A 20717-nucleotide genomic window follows, 5' to 3' on the forward strand; every position below is an offset into this window, starting at 1 on the left:
AATACAACTAAATGCTCCCCAGACCACCAGCCTGTGTCATTTATAGGTTTTTCAAGCATGCAACTAAATGCTCCGTAGACCATTGGCCTACGTCGTTCAGAGGTTTCACATCAAACATGAATACTCCTCCTAAGAAAGCCCGAGCTGAAGATATTTAGAAGTCAACATAAAAAACCAAGAATCCTCAAATCGGCACCAAAACTAGTTCAAAATAGATAAAATCCATTTCAAACAAATTCCAAATAGTATTTTCGAACGAAGTTCAAAAAGCATTCTCGGTGTATCTTGGTCAATCGAGCTCGAAAAGACGACTGGCTTTCCATCTTGGGACCTGCACCAAAGTTAGGGTTAGGTTCCTTCCATAAGATTGTAGCCGATTGCAGCATCGTCCATAAGCTCTTGAATAGTTGAAACTGGCTTGGACAGTTAGTATTCCCGTAGCGATGATGGTAGTCCAATGATATAGCGATCACATTGGGCCTCCAAGGTGCTAGCAACTTGAGGATACCCCACTCTACCAGAAATTGCACTTCAGAGAAAGATGTCATGTACCTTTGGGAAAGGATTTTCTTGAAAGCTTGCCAAGTCCTTGGAGTGTGCGGCTTGGTAGCTATAGACATCCACCACTGCATGGCGTTATCTCTGAGAAAAGTGGTGGCTCGAAAGATCTTTGATTCTTTTGAGTAGTTCCCCATGGCATAGATGTTGTCAAATTGCAGTGGAATTGTAGAACATTCCTTGTATATCTCTTTCCCTGTCATGTGCACATCTAACCCTATGTGCATGTGGACAAGCTATCACAGGTCTAGGGTTTAGGTCAGCTTAGGAAGTGTTCTGGCACCTTTGTGAGCCCGTGAGCAGGCCGTGCATGTCCAGGCACTTAGAGTAGTTGCATATCCTCTGATTGCACACCCAATGCAACCCGGCATATCCATTCTCCAAGCAGAAGGTCCAATTCTCGGTCAGTCTGGGAACAAAGCATTTGACAAAAAATTGGGCATTCTATTTATTTAAATTGCCAATTCCCAGGGTCGTGAGCTGTAGGGAAGGCTGCTCGACCCAGCTTGCTGCAGCTATAAAGGGAGACTTGGGGCGCCTATTTCTAGCAAAAGAGCCTGCAATGGTAAAGAGGACAATTTTACGCTATAAATTTTTTAACATGTAAAGGAGAAAGAAAGAAGAAATTTGGATTGAATTCAGCGTTTATAATAGATTTCAGCATCTTTGTTTTCAGCGCATCGTCGTCATCATCGCCATCCTCGTTGACATAGTGTCACTATTCAGCAGAAAGTCAGTGTTTTGTAGATTTCAGCTTTTCAACCCTAGCATTTTCAGTTTTCAGCCTGTCCTCGTCGTCGTCATCATTGTCGTCCACATCGTCGGCAAGTTCATTGCATCTAGTCCATTGTACCAGATTTGTGCAATAGCATAGACCTCGCTCGCCATAGAGAGGAGGGGGGGCCCTTGGAGGAGGGTTTGAGAACCGCCTGGTGTCGTATTCTTCTCTCTCTTTCCCTCAGGCTCAGCACCTTCATTCACAATAGCATTCACTTTGTTTGTGATCATTGCATTCTCTCTCTAAAGGAATGGAAGGCTTTTGTTGGCTGAAAACGCAAGAGTCTTCTGTCGGTCTTGCTGAGGACACTGCAAGTTGCTGGAACTTCTTCTGTCAGTAAAAGGAACCTTGAGCACAGTTCGGAGCGCTTATCATGAGCACTATCAGCAATTCACTTCCGCTGCACCTTACATTGGTATCAGAGCTTTGGCAGTGTTCTGTATCACTCAAGGAATGAACCACAAGATATTTTTTGCTTGTTGCAGTCGCACGTAACTCGAGTCCACTTGGGCGTGTCGATTCCTAATCGTGTTTTTGAAGAGCGACTTGTAACCTAGGAAAGAAGGGCTTGTCCAACCTCCCCTTGTTCCTCTTTTCACTCATTGAGAGCAGAACGTGCACTTAGCGGCCGACCACTCGACGTGCGGTGGGAAAAAGCAACTTTGGTGTGAGCGCAAGGCCGCCAGGGGGTGCATCCACAGGGAAGAGTCGAGCTCGGGTAAGAAAAACCTTCTTAAACACTGATTGCAAGCAAAGAACTCAAGAACCTCAAGAATTCAAGAACCTCAAGAACCTGTCATGTGACACATCCAACCTAATGTGTCTGTGGACAAGCATGTCAAGTCAGTCTAGAATAGGAAGTGATCTGGCACTTTTGTGAGTTTGTTCGCACATTGTGCATGTCCAGACACTTAGAGTAGATGCATATCCTCTGGTTGCACACAGCATGATTATCAGATTTCCATCAGAACCCATCAGGAGCATTTTTACAGTGCGTAGACCTATTTTTCCTATTTTTGACATTTTTCACTTATTATTTTTAAGTGACTTTTGTTGGGAACTAGCTAGGGCAATTTTGCTGAGATAATATATAAGCAAACCAGAGCTAGCACTTATTGGCAGAAGAGGCAGCAGGAGCACTCGCTCAACAGGCAACTTCTCAGCAGAACCCCCAGATGCCCTAGCGTTTTTGCTTCACAGCATAAAGCTAGCGTTTTTGGACCAGATCAGCCAGCGTTTTTGCAATTGCAGATTCCCTCGCAGGACAGAATTCAGCCTAGCGTTTTTGGAGCAAAATACAGATTCAGCCCAGCGTTTTTACATCAGCTTGATCCTCAGCATTTTTGCAGATCTTCGTGACGAAACGATCAAGAACATCAACGTTTTCAGTTTTCAGCAGTCAGTAACCGAGGTAGAACCCCGAACCTTGCAGATCCTCGCCGCACGGTCAGATCCCGTGTAGTTTGCAGATTTAGCTCGGAAAACGCAGATTTCAGCATCTGCATTTTCAGCACGTCGTCGTTGCATCGTCGTCATCGACATCGTCACCGACATAGAGTCAGAATTCAGCAGACAAAGATTTGCATATTTTAGCCCTTAGTAGTTTCAGATTTCAGCCCGTCTCGTCGTTGTCCTCATCGTCGTCGACATCATCGGCAAGTCCACCATTGTAGAGATTTGTGCTATCATAAGTAGACCGCTCTCGCCATAGAGAGTGGGGCCTTCGGAGGAGGGTTTGACAACATTCTGGTGTCGTATTCTCTTCTCTCTCTATCTCTTAGTCTCAGCACCTTCACTCACAGTGTCCATTCACTTTGTTTGTGTACATTGCACTCTCTCATTAAAGAACGGAAGGCTCTCCCTTCCCTAAGTAAAAGGAACCTTGAGCACAGTTTGAAGCACTCATCTTGAGCAAAGTTCACCATTCACTTCTGCTGCACCTTACATTGGTATCAGAGCTTTGGCAGTGTTCTGTATCACTCAAGGAAAGAACCACAAGAACCACATGATTTTTTTGCTTGTTGCGGTCGCACGTAACCCAAGTGTGTTGATTCCTAATCGTGTTTTTGAAGAGTGACAAGAAACCAAAGAAAGAAGGGCTTGTCCAGCCTCCCCTTGTGCCTCTTTTCACTCATTGAGAGCGGACCGTGCACTTAGCGGCCAACCAATCGACGTGAGGTGAAAAAAAGCAACCTTGGTGTGAGCGCAAGACTGCCAAGGGGTGCGCCCGCGGAAAAGAGCAGAACTCGGGTGAAGAGAGGATCCTTCTCTAACACAGATTGCAAGCGAAAGAAGAACCGCAAGAACCTCAAGAACCTCAAGAACCCCAAGACCCTCAAGAACCTCAAGACCCGAAAGAACCTCAAGAACTCAAGAACCCCAAGAACCAAGACCCCCAAGAACCCAAGTTCCTTGTGAACTTAAGAACCCAAGACCAAAAGAACCCACAAGAACGCAAGACTTTAGTGGATGGTCATCACTCGAAGCGGAATGGATACTTCGCTTGGAGGTGATGAGCATGCGAGAGGCGAAGAAGAATTTTCCTCACCTGGAGGCTTTTCCGACCCTCCCCCTTCCCCATCTACGCCAAGGATTGCACTAACTCCTATGGAGGAGTTGAAGCAGTTGCTTATGGAAAGAAAGTTAGAACGCAAAGAAAGAAAAGCAGAAAGGAAGGCCTACGAAGAAAGGAGGGCAGCCATAGATCGTGAATACGAAGAAAGCGTGGCAGCCATAGAGCGTGAGCATGAGCAAGCACGATTGGAAGCCAAAGAAAGACAAGCAGAATTTGATCACGAGAACAAAGCACGAAAAGACAAGAGCTAGCTAACAACACATGAAAGAGTTCTTGCGACTCTTTTCAATTGTGCAAGCGCCGTTTGAACAGAATCAAGAGAAGGAGAATCTCTTAGTCTCTTCTTCTCCAAAGCAAGACAAGACACACATGACTTGCATGATTATAAGCATGATGATTTGCATGAAGATGATGTGATTGTTCACAAGGATGTGTTAGTTGATACTGTTTCTAGTGAAGCTAACCTCATTGCAGATTCGATTAATCACGAAGAACAGATCTTGGCTCTCGAGTCGAGGTCCACAGAATCCTCACAGGAAGATTCGATCAAACACGAAGAACTGATCTTGGCTCTCGAGCCTAGGTCCAAAGAACCCTCATAGGAAGTATTATGTGTTCGCATGATTAGTCAGCACCATTGATCGAGTGTTTTATTCGTGATCGTTTCCTGTATTTTAGTCGTCTTTATGTGATCCCTTTCCGAAGGTATGCCATATTTTTCGTTGAGCATGATTCACTCATGAATGAGCATGGATGTATGCGGATTATTTATGAAAAGCTGAAAAGTATGCATTCAAGGAAGTCACATTCCAGGTCTCTTCCTTGGCATGACACAGTCGTAGAAAGAGCACAAGAAAGTATGAGCACCAAGCATGGGCATTTCCATTGTGAATTGCCACAGTTGATAGATTTAGATCAGAAAGTCAAGATTCGATCTCATTGTTTGCGTGTGTTTGATGAACAGTTTGGCACTCTGTCTCTATGTTCATCTACATTGCATGCACAGCCTTTAGAGAAGACAAGATTTTTTCTCGTATCTTTACATGGAATAGGTATGTTCATGTTTTTGTGTTGGAAGTGGTTTCAGGAATTTTCAGCCTCGGAGATTCTTGAAGATGTTATTGGCAATCTCCCTCGACGCCATACAGTTCGGTACCAGTACCTCACTTTGAAAAGGAGGGGATGTCACATGACACATCCGACCCTGTGTGTCTGTGGACAAGCTACAACATGACCAGGGTTCAGTTCAGTCAAGTCAGTCTAGAATAGGAAATGATCTGGGACTTTTGTGAGTCTGTTCGCAGACCGTGTATGTCCAGACACTTAGAGTAGATGCATATCCTCTAGTTGCACACAACACGATTATCAGATTTCCATCAGAACCCATCAGGAGCATTTTTACAGTGCATAGACCTATTTTCCCTATTTTTGACATTTTTCACTTATTAATTTCAAGTGACTTTTGTTGGGAACTAGGTAGGGCAATTTTGCTAAGATAATATATAAGCAAACCAGAGCTAGCACTCTCTAGCAGAAGAGGCAGCAGGGGCACTCGCTCAACAGGCAACTTCTCAGCAGAACCCTCAGATGCCCTAGTGTTTTTGCTTCATAGCATAAAGCCAGCGTTTTTGGACCAGATCAGCCAGCATTTTTGCAATTGCAGATTCTTGGCGACAGCAAGACCAGCAGATCCTCTAGTGTTAGCAGATTCCCTCGCAGGACAGAAGTCAGCCTAGCATTTTTGGAGCAGAATACAGATTCAGCTCAGCGTTTTTGCATCAGTCTGATCCTCAGCGTTTTTGCAGATCTTCGCGACTAAACCATCAAGAACATCAGCGTTTTCAGTTTTCAGTAGTCAGTAAAACCGAGGTAGAACCCTCGAACCTCGCAGATCTCACCTTCCCGCAGCAGATCTTGGCTGCACGGTCAGATCCTGCGTAGTTTGCAGATTCTGCCCGGAAAAACATCTGCGTTTTCAGCGCGTCGTCGTTGCATCGTCGTCATTGACATCGTCACCGACATAGAGTCAGAGTTCAGCAGATAAAGATTTGCAACCCTTAGCAGTTTCAAATTTCAGCCCGTCTCGTCGTCGTCCTCATCGTCGTCAACATCATCGGCAAGTCCAAGCATTGTAGAGATTTGTGCAATCATAAGTAGACCGCTCTCGCCATAGAGAGAGGGGCCTTCGGAGGAGGGTTTGACAACATTCTGGTGTCGTATTCTCTTCTCCCAAGAACCTCAAGAACCCAAGTTCCTCAAGAACTCAAGTACCCAAGATCTCAGTGGATGGTCGTCACCCAAGGCGGAATGGATACTTTGTGTGAAGGTGATCACTGATGACAGTGGAGTTGGTGATGAAGAAGTTTCCCCACCATGAGGATTTTTTCCGGATGCTCCCCCATCCCCATCTACGCCACGGGTTACACCAAATCCTATGGAGGCTTTGGTCAAGTCGATGATGGACATGATGCTACATCAAGAGGCGCAACATGCCGCCATGGATGGCGAGCGCGAAGAAAGAAGGGCAGTTATGGAGCTTGAGCGTGAGTAAGCACGCAAAGCTCAACGCACAGCGACCGAAGAAAGGTGAGCGGTCTTGGAGTTAGAACGTGAGGCGCAGAGAGACGAACGCATGCAAGAGTTGGTCCTATAGGTACTCACCTCGAAATGCGAGCCGGTCAAAGATGTGGGCAATTCATCAAGTAGCACAAGTAGAGATGCGGACTCCAACAATCCAGTCACTGAGAAGTTGACGTTTAGTAAGTATGACGGTAAGATGGATGCTAATGTTATTCATTCTTGGTTGCATCAATTCAATGCTTACTTTGCGACAACTAAGAAAACAGGGAATAGCAAAGTTTTGACGGCAGTCATGTATCTTATCGGTGATGCCATTAATTGGTATCAAGCATGGCAAGAGGCACAGTTGGCTGTGCACCTACAGGAAGCCGCGTCCCTTTCTTCAATTGGGCCGACTTCCAAGACAAGCTCAAGGCGCGGTTTATGCCACCTCAGTACCTAGCGCGGTTTAAAGAAGATTGGCGCAATCTCAAGCAAGATGGTATGCCAGTTATGTCTTTTTCTAACCGTGTTTTGCAGCTTGGCACCCAATTATGCAAATCGGATGAAGAGCACAAAGAGGCATTCCTTTTCGGGTTGGACGAGTATATCAAGTTCGATGTCGAAGTCCTTGACCCAATCGATCTCAACAAGGCGGTAGCGATTGCTCTCGCACAGGAGATGAAGCACAACAATGGTAAGCTTAAGGAGGACAAGTCTTCTCATAGTACCTCTCAGAATTCTCAAAACCAGCAGAGTGGCAAGAACGGTAAGAACAACGGTAAATCTCCTAATCAATCTTCCTCTATTTCTCAAGCATAGAATTCTCACAATGAACTTAAGGGAAAAGAAAAAACTAAGAGTCGAGAAAACCCTAAGTTGAAGCCTGATGAAAAATGTGCTCAAGGAATTTTAGGAGGTTGGTTAACTCTTGAAGAACGAGTTGAATATGCACGAGACAAAAGATGTTTTGAATGTCACATTAAAGGTCATATGAAAAGAGATTGTCCTAAGAAAGAATCCAACGAACCTAAAGAACCCACAGAACCCACATCCTCTGTTAATGCCATAAATGAGAACACTAGTGTGTCCCAAGTTTCTCATGATCATCCAGTTGATGAGTCTCTCATGAAGTGCTAGGGTCATGTGAATGGTCAATGCATCGTGATCTTTTTTGATTCTGATAGTATGCATGATTTGATTGGTGACTCTCTTGTAGAAAGAGCCCGTTTGGAGGTTAGCCAGACATCTCCACTCAAGGTGTCGAGATTCGCTCCCGGTATGGACTCTCTTATTACACGAGAATGCTATGATGTCTTATTCACTGTTCAACAAGCTTCCTTCCGTAGAAAATTTGTCGTGTCTCCTCTCTCAGAGTGTGATATGATTTTGGGCATTCGATGGTTTCGTGAACATAACCCTCTCATTGATTGGGCAGAAATTACGCTCATTCTAAATGCTAAAAGTGACTCTCTCATAATCATTCGTGGTGAGGAAGGTCTTCATTCTTTACCTCTCATTTCTAACGTGCACGCGAAGCTTGAAAAGAAACATGAGAAGGAGACTCTCTCAGTCCTTTCTTCTCCGAAGCACGACGCATATTTTTTGCACGATAGAGATGTGATTGTTCGCAAGGATGATGGTTTGAATGATGATTTTTTCTAGTGGAGCTAACCTCATTGCAGATACGATCAGTCACGCATGACCGATCTTGGCTCTCAAGTCGAGGTCCAGAGAACCCAATAAGGAAGTATTGTGTGTTGGCATGATTAGTCAGCACGCATTGTTCGAGTTTCTCATTCGTGACAGTTTCTTGTATTTTCGTCACCGTCTTTATGTGTTCCCTTTTCACATGCATGCCGTATTGTATGATGCACATGATTCATTCACGGATGAGCACGGATGTATGCGGATCACTCTCGAAAAGGAAAAAAGTTTGCATTCAAGGAATTCACATTGTTTTTCGATTGTTCGTTTTGTCAATTACTTTTACATGTTTCTTCCTCGGCGTGATACAGTCTCAGAAAGAGCACGAGCAAGATTGTCCATCAAGCATCGGCATTTCCGTTGTGATTTGCCACAGTTGATAGGCTTTGGTCGAAAAGTCAAGTTTCGATTCGACTTTTTGCGTGTGTTTGGTGAACAGTTTGGTACTCCGTCACTTTGTTCATTTGCATTGCATGCACATTCATTTAAAAAGAATAGTATTCTGAAAGCTATCTATACCCTCAGAGCTATCTATACTCCCAAGGCTTTCAAATGCTCTCAAAGTTATGATGAACTTGTGTTTAGTGAGTGCTATGAGCACACTGCACACCTCAAATTTCTCAACTATTCTCAAAGCTATCTATACTCTCAAGGCTTTCAAATGCTCTCAAAGTTATGACAAACTTGTGTTCAGTGAGTGCTATGAACACATTGCACACCTCTACTGGAAGGAACGAACTCCAACAACAATCATGGACAGTGTCTACCGGGAGGGACGAACCTTAGAGGCAATCAGGTAGGGTACCCGGGAGGCACGAACTTCGGGAACAATCAGGTGAGTCGGCTGTTACCTTGCGAAGCACCTCAAGCATGGGGATCGAATCACTGCATGAGGTGGGGGATTTTACCTTAGCCTCCGTTGAGGCTGCCTCGAGTGGGGGGATTGGACTCCCCACGCTTGGGGTGCATAGACCACCCCGCGAGGCCCGAGCCAATGACATTAGACGAATGGAAAGAGTGTGCATGACACGTCTGACACTGGCAATGTTGAAACATGGAGTAGCCTTTGGTGAATTCGGTTTAGCACGTGTTTGGGGAGCGGACAATCATAGCGTTCGCAGCTTTTGGAGGCAGTTGGAGATTGCGAGAGTGGGAGCTAGTGTGATCAAAGTTAGAAAAGTTACTAGCTTGTAGTGTAGGAGTGTACGCTTTGATCTCTATACCCACTCTCTTAGCGCAACTGAAGCGCTCGTAGGTAAGCTAGGTGTAGAACAACGCTTCAGCAGATGGAGATGCAGACTGTCGAGACCGTACCGAGACCGGGCCTGTAGACCAAGTTCCACCTCCGCCACCGAGGAGTAGTCCGTCAACCGCGTTAAGGTAACCACCTTCAATGTTAACGGACTCAAACACGAAAGGAGCGAGCTTGGATCGTTGATGGAAATCGGAAAATGGAACATTGTTGGGATGCAAGAAACCCGAATGTTCCAAGGATGTTGGCCTCTTAGACTCCTCGGTCGCGTGGTGTTTAATGCCCTAGGCACCGCAAAACCAGGAGAGCGTGGAATGGCGTCTCTAGTCGCAATTGAGCTCAGGTCCTTTGAGCTCAACTTCTCGTCCCCGAATCAGATTTCCATACAATTTTTTCCCAAAGGTTCAGGGGCTTGGATTCATGGAAATGTGTACATTCCGCAACGCCAGTTGGGCGAAGCTAGGACAGTTGCTTTGAAGACCCTTGCCCGACCGTTGGGGGCCATCTCGAACAAAAACCGACCGGTAATTGTTGGAGGTGACTTCAACATGAAGATGGGGGCGCTGAAGAAGTGGCTACTAAGATGCGGAAGAGGATTCGAGAGCTTAAAGGTTCGAGGCTCGAACCTCACGTACCATTCCAGGTGGGGGAAAGGAAAGTCGAACATTGATCACTTTATCGTGAACGAGTTTGCCGCGAGACAACTTCTCAAGAATACAGTACAGAGGGGGATAGACTTGTCAGACCATTGGCCACTAGTGTGCCACCTACATTCTGTGGATTCGGGAGTAGCAACCAAGCTACTATGCCGTCCGTACCCAAGTTGGATGCATGTAAGATGGATGTGAATTGCAGGTTGTTCCTCGATGACTATTGATGGAATACTCTGCTGCACCTCGAGCATGAGAACGGACGTGCGACCCAACAATGCTATGACACGTTTGTTTCCGTTGCTACATCAATTGCCAAGGAGGCTGGAGCTCTTACGACGAAGCCCTCGCCGAGGCCAAGGTCAGGTTGTCGACTCGAACCTCGGGCTCGGAGACTCATTAATACGCGCTGGAAAGCCTGGAATAAGGTGAGAAACAAGTTTGCGAACACTAGGGCTGGCCGGCAAGCGGTTAGGGAGTACAAGGCAATAGCACTGCGTGCGAAGGCCACTATCCGTGACAGTAGCAAAAGATCCTTCGAGCGCTTCGTGGAAAAAGGGAATGGGCTCCTGAGGGAGGGTCAAATGAAGAAATTCTTTATCCACCTCAAGAAAATTGTTGGGAAGGGGCAAGGAACTATTGCCAATCAACCTTCGAACGCAAATGGGGAGCTAGTAACGGAACCGGAGAGGCAATTACAAGTATGGGAGGGTCACTACTCCAAGGTATTCGCCGATACGGACGGTACCAACAAGGATCCGCTTGCATGGTATGACAAACACGTGCGCATCTGACCTGGTATGCCTGAGATATGTGACCCGTTGAACTGGTACGAAGTACGGGAGGTCTGTCGGCGGTTGAAGAGGCACAAGGCAGCGGGTGGCGATGGTTTACCACCCGAATTCTTTAAGCTGCTTGTGAAAGATAAGGGGCTTAGGTCGGATCCGCGTAAGCCATGATCGAAGATGGGCAAGGCATGCTTGCACATGATTGAGGGTATTTATGACACCGGAGACATCCCGACCGGCACTAGCGACGCAATGATTGTGTCAATCCCCAAGAAGGGCGATTTGACCAACACTGATAACTATCGCGGGATCGCGTTAATCTCCATTGCCATAAAAATTCTCACTACGGTCGTGATTAGGTGGATCACTAAGATACTTGAAAAGAGGAACTTCTTCAATCCTGGCCAAGCAGGATTCCGTACTAATGAGGAATGCATAGGGCAAGTCGCATGTCTGAAGGAGATCGTGAAACTCCGTCATAAGGATGGGAAACCAACCTATGCGGCCTACATTGATTGCAAGAAGGCGTACGAGACAGTACTGCACGAGGCATTGTTACTAAATCTCGCTACGGCTCGCCTGCAAGGTCGAGCACTTAGATTTTTCCAAGCGCTCTACAAGTCCACCTCTGTTAAAGTCCGACACATGGAGCAACTGTCGGATTCGATTCCGGTGCAACGAGGAGTACGCCAAGGATGCACAGGATTGCCCTGTCTATTCAATATATACATCAACGATATTTTAGACGCAGATGGGGAAACATGGGGCCTGGAAGTACCTAACCTCCTCAAGAGAATTAAAGGACTCCTTTTTGTTGACGACCTGGTTCTACTTGCTGACTCTTCTGAAAGCCTACAAACGAGCCTTGACAAGGTAAGTGAATGGGCAAAGACCTGGGGCATGACCTTGGAATTGATAAATGCATGGTCACGGTGTTCCACGTGGACCTGTAGGATCTCTCTATGAGGATCCTTATTCTGGGTAGTGAGATGGTTGCAATAGGTGAAACGTACAAGTACCTTGGCATTGACGTAGACTCGACCTTCTCCATTGATCGCATCGTCAAGGAGCGAGCGGACAAGGGGAGGAAAAGTCTATTCGCATGTCAACACCTACTAGCGAACCGAGCCATCCCTATATGGTCTCGATTGACTGTTTTTAAGTCATGCGTGTATCCAGTGATTTGTTATGGTGCGGAAATTATGGGGGTCCACGGCCAGCGTGTCCTTCACTCTCTGCGCCTCAGAAAGGGAGCAAGGTCAACCTCTGTAGGGACGGCAACTCTCCATCACGAGTTTAACATCCCACCCGTACCTGCCTTTTGTGGGGGACAACGAGCAAGGGCTTTTGACAAGTACCGCTCGGTTTTCATCTACCTGGATAGGCTCCTTGGTAAACAAGAAGCCTAAGAACCAACCGTTCAAGAAGTGGACTTGGACGACAAGAACCCAGAACTGGATGAATAAGTATATCCCAGCGGATGACTTTAGCTCAGTTCGCTACCACGCATGGGACAAGTGGGACGAGAGGCATTTGTGCCTGGCGTTGGAGCCCCAAAGGGAAGACCGAAGCAAGTCTCGTAGTACCTGGGCCTCTGAACAGAGGTACTTGGTCGCTGTCACGCCCAAATCAAGTTGGCGAAATGGGTCTCTCAAGGGAATAGCATGGCCCTAAGAGTGTAGATAATTCTGGCCTTTCGTAGTCCAGAGGAAACTAGTGACAAAAGCGTCTGCCTTCGGTTTCTGGGTGCATAGTCCTGGTCGTTCTTCTTGTGCACTTTTCTGGTGTATGAGGAGAGCGGCCGGGCGTGGTCTACCCGACTCCGAAAACAAAACAAAAAATAGTATTTTTCCAGTTACTCTCTATGGAATAGGTATTATTACGATTTTGGAATTTTCCTACTCGGAAATTCGTGAAGAAGGTGGACCCACGACCATAGTCGAAGTTGGAGCGTTGAAGCCGCAATAGATCACTTTGTGTCGCTTTCGACGCGGCCTAAAGAAGCAAGCATTGTAGACCTTCATGAAGTTCAAGTATCACACGACCCACGCGTCATGGTGGGCCGGTGCAGAGTTCTTTGCAGGATTCCAGGAGTTGTTGGTGCACTCCCTTGACGCCATACAACTCGGTACCAGTACCTCACTTTGAAAAGGAGGGGATGTCACGTGCACAGCTAACCCTATGTGCATGTGGACAAGCTATCTCAGGTCTAGGGTTTAGGTTAGCTTAGGAAGTGTTCTGGCACCTTTGTGAGCCTGTGAGCAGGCCGTGCATGTCCAGGCACTTAGAGTAGTTGCATATCCTCTGATTGCACACCAAGTACCACCAAGCATATGCATTGTCCAAGTAGAAGGTCCAATTCTCGATCAGTTTGGGAACGAGCATTTTACAGAAAATTGGGCATTCTATTTATTTAAATTGCCAATTTCTAGGGTCGTGAGTTGTAAGAAAGACTACTCGACCCAGCTTGCTGCAGCTATAAAGGAAGACACGGGGCGCCCATTTCTAGCAGAAGAGACAGAAGAAGTTTTAGCAACTTGCAGTGTTCTCTCCTCAGCAAGACTGACAGAAGGCTCTCTAGCGTTTTCAGCCAATAGAAGCAGCCAGTGTTTTGGATCTCCAGTTCCACTAGCGTTTTCTGCAACAGATTCCCCTAGTGTTTTCTCCAGCAGTAGATCAACTTTGCATTTTCAGTTTCCTGATCAAGCCTAGCGTTTTGTAGTTTCCGACGCCAGATCAGCCAAGACCATTAGCGTCACCCAAAATTATGTCGTCTAAATTCCCTTGTACTTTATGACACAAAGTTAACTTCACAAATGAACCCGCAACTAGAATTCACCACTTTAAAACAATCCATGACTTGGTAGCTAGAATGCTCCCAAGTAGACAATGACACCTTGTAGGCCCCAAAGACTGGCGCCCCTTTGGGTATTTCTTTATTCAATTGCAAACAAACGACCCGAACACGTACACCAAACTCTCACCAAGCTGTCCAAACTTGTCAAGGGTTGAAATTGCAGATTTTTGACCCGATTTTGGCAGCTAACGACGCCAAATCCCCTGTAGGTTAAAAGTACATGTCTAGGATGGATTCCCTTGCATTTTAGAAGCTTTCTGGTGAGCTGTAGGTCAATTCCAGCATGCTATAATTTCCTGTTTTGATCACTCTAAGGTGTGTAGACCTCGATATAACCACCCCAACGCTTCCTCGAGGCTTCCTTGGTGTTATCTTGTACTTTAGGTGCGAAGCCCTAAACCTGCAAATAAACACAGCAGGCTGTTATTCTCTGTTTTGGATCGTTTTGAGCGGAGCAAACATATCTACACGTGTTTTAGGAGCTCATGCATGCAATGGGACACTTCCCCTTTGGTATTCTCGAGTTTCATGCGAGAAAACTCTCCGATTTTGCAATTTGTTGCAATGGAATTGTGCGTACTTGTAGGGGGATTAGCAAGCAGCTAATCTAGTTCCTGTTTAGAAGGCTCTTGCCTTGGCAAACGCGCATAAAACCCACAGAATTGTACATGGTCATCTGAGAAGCCCAACTAGTAGGGCATTACCATATGTACAATGCACAAGATAAAATCATCGTGCTACATGACTCATGAGACAAGGGAAGAAGGCAAGCTTTCCATTAAAGCTTCAAACCTGAAAATGCACTCATAAATACTAAAATCTAGCCTCCACTCTCATATTTGGGCGCCCCTAGCTAGGAATGAGCTTTCTCGATGGTGTGTTGGCCTGTAGGCTGCTCTCCTGCTGACACGTGTCTAGTTTGCCCCATTTGGTTTAATTCCTAAACCCCCTCCAACTTATGAAGTCTTGCTGTCGGGCCTAAAAGGATTTAACTTAGCCTAGCCACTTGTCTACTAGTCAGATTTCAGTGCCGATTGGCTCAACCATCTCGTGGTTGCTTGGCATTCATTGTCACAAACTGTTGACGTGTCAAGTCACTGAAGAACAGAGCCAACCTTTAGATTATGGCCGAGGGGCCTAAACCCTAAGAAGAACAAGCAACAACAGAAGTCCTATCAACTTATGGGGACCCCACCCGATGGGGCCCAAGTGACACAAAGGCATTACAATAAAGCAAAACCCACACACACACACACACACACACACACACACACACACACACGCGGATTGATGACATGGCAGTTGTACGGACATCCCTGAAATTCTATGACATTGTTGACGTGGCAGATTTCTGCAAAATGCGCTGACAGTGCTAACGTGGCAGTTGTATGGATTTTTGCAAAACGTGCTAGCAGATTTTGGCGTTAGTAATTTTTGCCATTTGGGCCAGTTGCTTTGAGTTTGAAGCTTTTCATTGTAACTGCTTTTCAGGCCAAGGGCCTTTAAATATGAGGTTAGGGCTCATTCTCTGGATGCTTCTTGGAGAAGGTGCAGAGTGTGGAGTATCTGCTTGTACAGTGTTGATGCAGTATAAAGAAATACAGAAAGGGGTGCCAAGGTTTGGGACCAATACTCTCTGGGGTGGAATTCCGCCACTCCATGTCGCGTGTCGTCTCTCTCTCTCTCTCTCTCTCTCTCTCTCTCTCTCTCTCTCTCTCTCAATTTAGTTGTCATTGAAGTGCTAAAAGTCTGTTCAGTCTGTTCTTTTCTATTGGCACGTGGTGCCCGTCTTGTGACAGTGGTATTAGAGCATTATGCGTGTGCTTTTCTGAAAGCATATTGGTCCTACAAAAGAGTAGACAGAGCAAACCAGAGACTACTGGAATTTTATTTGTAGTATCTTCGAGTCCCGACCCCGGACTTATTAACCACTCCCACCCTTCATCGTGCATCGGGCGTGCTCCCGTCTTCATTGCTCTGTCTCACAGGGCATAAGCCATAAAGAACCCAAGACATGGCGTTCATGGATTCAACAGAATATTTGCAGTTTCTTCTCAACGAGCTTCACGACATTCTTTCGCGGCATCCTTAGCAAAATCTTCCGATGCTGCAAAGTTTTCAACAATTTTTGAATTGAATGTTACCCCCTCTGATGCCTCAGGTGGTACCGCCTTCTCCGACACCAGAAACTACGAGGACTTCCAACCGACAACCTTCACAGTTGTCTATTCTAATCGGGGGAGTCTTCAGGAATATGGTGCAACCATTCGACCTTGATTCAGTGCAACCACCTTTGCTACCACCGTCGCCCCCACCACCACCACCACTGCCACCAAGGCTACAATGGTTGGAGCCCATATGGATGCCGTTATTATCCATACCTGGGATACGCGCCTAACCAAAGATTTCAAAGATGGCGGCACGACAATCTAATTTTTCATTGTTTCTGGGTGAAAGATCGCAAGAAAGCATTGCAGTTCCTACAACAATTCGACAACATCTATGCTTTGGGAAACTATACAAAAGAATCCAAGATTTCTCGAGCAGCTGGATTTCTTAAAGATAATGCTATGCAATGGTGGAGTTCAATCGCGACACAACCGCATGCTCCAAGGACCTGGCAAGCTTTCAAGGCAGTTTTTGCACATAGTTACATGACTTCTATGTTTGAAGATTTTGGCAGAGTGGGGCAACTTGAAAATGCTTGCCACCGAAACCATGGACGACTATAACCAAAGGTTTCTCGACGTGTATCTTCCTGTGTCCTTCTTTAGATCTGTTCCCTTGGAGGCCCAATGCGAGTGATACACCATTGGACTACCATCACCATTGCAGGAATATTGTCTCTCCAAGCAAGTCTCCACCATGTAAGAGCTTATGGACCATGTCGTGGTCGGCTGCAAACTCATGAAGGGAAAGTTGGAGTTTACCACAGAAGAATCTCCGGCCACTAACCACAACTCTTGACAACAACGAATAAATTCTCAAGAGTCTCGTGACACCCAACCTCGAGAAGGCCGATGCTTTGGATGTTTTCAAACAGGACATACATTTACTACATGTCCTGAGCCGCTGAGCGAGCCTCGACGTCTTCAGAGCAACTTTCTGCTCCCACGACAGAACGATCCTCAGGGCCACAACTAGCCAAGAGAGCTAGACCCGCTATTGGGCTAGTCCTTGATATCTATGGCATACGCCTTGAGAGTATAAATGAAATGTGCCGAGCATATGGCAAAGTCAATGGCTTCAAAGCTCTTATTTTCTTTGACCCCGGAGCTACAGAAAACTTCATCCATCCAGAATTCTAGAAGTAGATGCATTTTGATTACGATGCAGAGGGTGGAGAAATTGAAACTTAGCTAGCCACGGGGAAAACTCAGAAAGTGGTATTGCTCATTGGTGCTCTTCCAGTGACTATCCAAGATTATCATGGATTCCACATTATGAAGTTGGGCAATTGCGACGTTCTCTTGGGCATCTCCTCGCACAACAAGAATGATGCGAAATCGTGACACAGTAGGGCAAGCTAGTCATCCTCAAAGTTTGGTTGTCCGAACAAAGCCCTGAATAAACTCTCTAGTTGTTTTATAGTTAGATACTTTTGAACATTGTTTGAGAAAGTATTATTTGAAATTTGTTTGAAATGGATGCTATCTGTTTAAACCTGTCTTGGTGCCGATTTGAATTGTTTGATTATGGTTTTAATACTGGTTTGAATGATTGTTGATTTTACTCCCGGGTGTAGTAGTGAAAAATGTTGTTTTGGTATTGTTTGAACCATGGAAAGACGCAGACGGGATGTCTGGGGTGGTTATATGCTTGAACTCCAAGCGACGCAGGCTGCGGTCTAGGGAGCGTTTGGTTGTGCAGTCCTCTGAGCTCATGGCCCGGACCTTTTTTAGGTTATTTGCGAGGGGAGTGACAAGGTAGTCATTGAGTAGCTTCATATCGCATACCGTTTGTCTCGAGGGAGTGCTTAGTGGCGCTGTTTGTTGTGTCTCTAACATGCATATGTGAGCATTTGTGTTGCATTGTGATGTGCCAACCACTGAATATTCCTAATTGGATGAGATTGCATGGGTATGTAATTTTAGTGCATCAAGCCACCCGTGGAAGATTAGTGCGGTATGGGTGTGATGGCTAATTTTACTACGCTGGAATATCAAGAGTTCCGATATGGACGAAGGGAGAAGCCAACTCCTTGATGAAAAGAGCTGAAAGGAGAAGCCAACTCCTTAACAAAAGGAGCAAACTGATTGTCCCTCAGAATGACCCTCGGAATTTTTTGAGCTAAGTTGAGTTGTTTTGCAGATATGCTGTAATCGCGGAGGATTACTTTCTTTCAAGAAGGGGAGATGTCACAAACTGCTGACGTGTCACGTGACACATCCCAACCCTATGTGTCTGTGGACAAGCTACACCACAGCAGGGTTCAGTCAGTCCAGTCAGTTTAGATTAGCAATGATCTGACACTCTTGTGAGTCTATTCGTAGACCGTGCATGCTCAGTCACTGAGTGTAGATGCATGTCCTCCGGTTGCACACAGCATGATCATCAATATTCCCTTCAGAATCCATCAGATTCAGTCAGGGGAATTTTCCAGTGCATTTAGCCTATTTTCCTATTTTTGGTTATTTTCACTTATTATTTTTAAGTGACTTTCCAACAAAAGTAGGTAGGGCAATTTTGCTAAGTTAATATATAAGCAAACCCAAGTTAGCACTTTCTGGCAGAAGAGGCAGATGGAGCTTCCCCCTCAACAGGCAACTTCTCAGCAGTACCCCCCCTCTCAGCACCCCTAGCGTTTCCAAACCCTAGGCCATCCTCTCACCCTTCCTTGGCGTTTTCTTAGCATGAGCCATCGCCACCAAAGTTTCCCCCTTTCCTGGCGTTTGTTCCCCCTACAGATCAGCCCCATCCTTGGCGATTTTGCTCACCAACCACCTGCCCTACTCAGCGTTTTTACTAACGCTAGGCATTTGCTGCAGGCCCGTCATTTTCAGCATCATCAACCAGCGTTTTTCAGCCATGTAAAAACGCAATCTCAGCAATAGCAAAACGCAGAATTCAGCAGTTCAAAACGCAGGTTCAGCCTTTAGCAAGTTAGCAGATACATCCCAGATTGGTTGCAGAAGTTCCCCCATCTATGAACCAAGAAAACGCAGCCAAAAGAGTAATTTTCAGCCACCGAAACAGTCCCGAAAATCAGCAGTTAGAAGACCACAGATTTCAGCCATCAAGTCGTCGTCGTCATCGGCATAGTCCAAGTTGCATCAGTCCATTGCATACGCATTGTACACCTTTGTGCAATCAAAGTAGACCACTCTTGCCGACGAGAGTGGGGCCTTCGGAGGAAGGTTTCACAACCTCTCGGTGTCGTATCTCTTCTCTCTCCTTCTCTCAGTCTCATTCACTTGCACGCACAATATCCACTCACTTTGTTCGTGATCATAGCACTCTCCATAAAGACGGAAGGCTCTCTCCTTCCCTAAGAACTAAAAGGAACCTTGAGCAATATAGATCACTAATCTTGAGAAAATACAACATTCTTTCCGCTGCACCTTACATTGGTATCAGAGCTTTGGAAGTGTTCTGCATTACTCAAGGAAAGAACCACAAGAACTACAAGAAATTTTTTTGCTTGTTGAGGTTGCACGAACCCAAGTTCGCTTGGGCGTGTCGATTCCTAATCGTGTTTTGTTGAAGAGTGACAGGAATCCCAAGAAAGAAGGGCTTGTCCAACCTCCCCTTGTGTCTCTTTTCACTCATTGAGAGCGGACCGTGCACTTAGTGGCCGGCCAATCGATGTGAGGTGGGAAAAAGTAACCTTGGTGTGAGCGCAAGGCCGCCAAGGGGTGCGCCCACAGAAAGGAGTAGAACTCGGGTGAAGAGAAGATCCTTCTCAACGCGATTTGCAACCTCAAGAACCTCAAGAACCCAAGAACCAAGACCCTCAAGAACCAAAGTTCCTCGTGAACTTAAGAACCGAAGATTATAGTGCATGGTCGTCACCCGAAGTGGAATGGATACTTCGCATACAGGTGATGAGCATGAGAGAGGCGGCGAAGATTTTTCCCCACTAGGAGACTTTTTCGACCCTCCCCCTTCGCCATCTACGCCACGAGTTGCACTTACTCCTATGGAGATGATGGTCAAGTCAATGTTGGACATGATGGCACAACAACAAGAAACGAATCGAGTTGCCTTGGCACAACTCGCAAGCAAAGCAGAACAACAAGAAGCCAAGGACTGTGAACAAGAAGCCAAGGATCGTGAGCGCGACGAAAGAAATACAAGATTTGCCGCACAACAAGAAGAAAATTGCATTGCTTTAGAACGCGAACGCGACGCAAGAAAAGAACTAAGAAAGGAGGAAGCGGCAGCACGAAGCGTGGCCTTGGAGGCCGAGCGTGAAGCTCGACGCGAGCTACGCACTCAAGAATTGCTTGCCCAAGTCCTAGCCTCGAAGACCGAACCACCCAAAGATCGTGGAAGTTCATCAAGTGGCGCCAGCCACGATGTGGATTCCAACCATCCAGTCACAGAGAAGTTGACTTTCAGTAAGTACGATGGTAAGATGGATGCTACGGTTATTCATTCTTGGTTGCATCAATTTAATGCTTATTTGCGACAACTAAGAAGACAGGGAATAGCAAAGTTTTGACGGCAGCTATGTACTTTGCCGGTGATGCCATCAATTGGTACCACACATGGCAAGAAGCACAACTAGCCGCGCACCTAGAGGCAGTCGATGGATTCACGCCCCTTTCCTTCGATTGGGTTGAATTTGGGTATATCTTGGATTCATCTAGGTATATTTTTTAGTCGTATAGCGGACATGCAGACCTCACATTGTGAAGTTTTCGTCCAAGTTACGACCAATTGATATTGTGCTAATTCTTTCTATCTTTTGTGGTGCGTATGCCCTAAAAACTACCTTTTCTTTTGTGCTAATTTTTCCAATTTAACGCTTCTCTTAGTTCTAGGCTTCAT

At 46.0% G+C, this 20717-nt stretch overlaps 1 protein-coding gene and 1 pseudogene across 3 annotated transcripts in view; both read left to right on the top strand.

The window, feature by feature from the left end:
* The window catches only part of LOC147436883 (phosphoinositide phospholipase C 6-like), a 122544-nt gene that overhangs the window by 11290 nt on the left and 90537 nt on the right, over positions 1-20717 (top strand). The gene's annotated exons all lie outside the window — the stretch shown is intronic.
* On the top strand, positions 9615-12276 carry LOC147436884 (uncharacterized; annotated as a pseudogene).

The sequence above is a fragment of the Adiantum capillus-veneris genome, chromosome 17 (assembly GCF_014529385.1).
Source record: "Adiantum capillus-veneris isolate H3 chromosome 17, ASM1452938v2, whole genome shotgun sequence".
Classification (NCBI taxonomy): Eukaryota; Viridiplantae; Streptophyta; class Polypodiopsida; order Polypodiales; family Pteridaceae; genus Adiantum; species Adiantum capillus-veneris.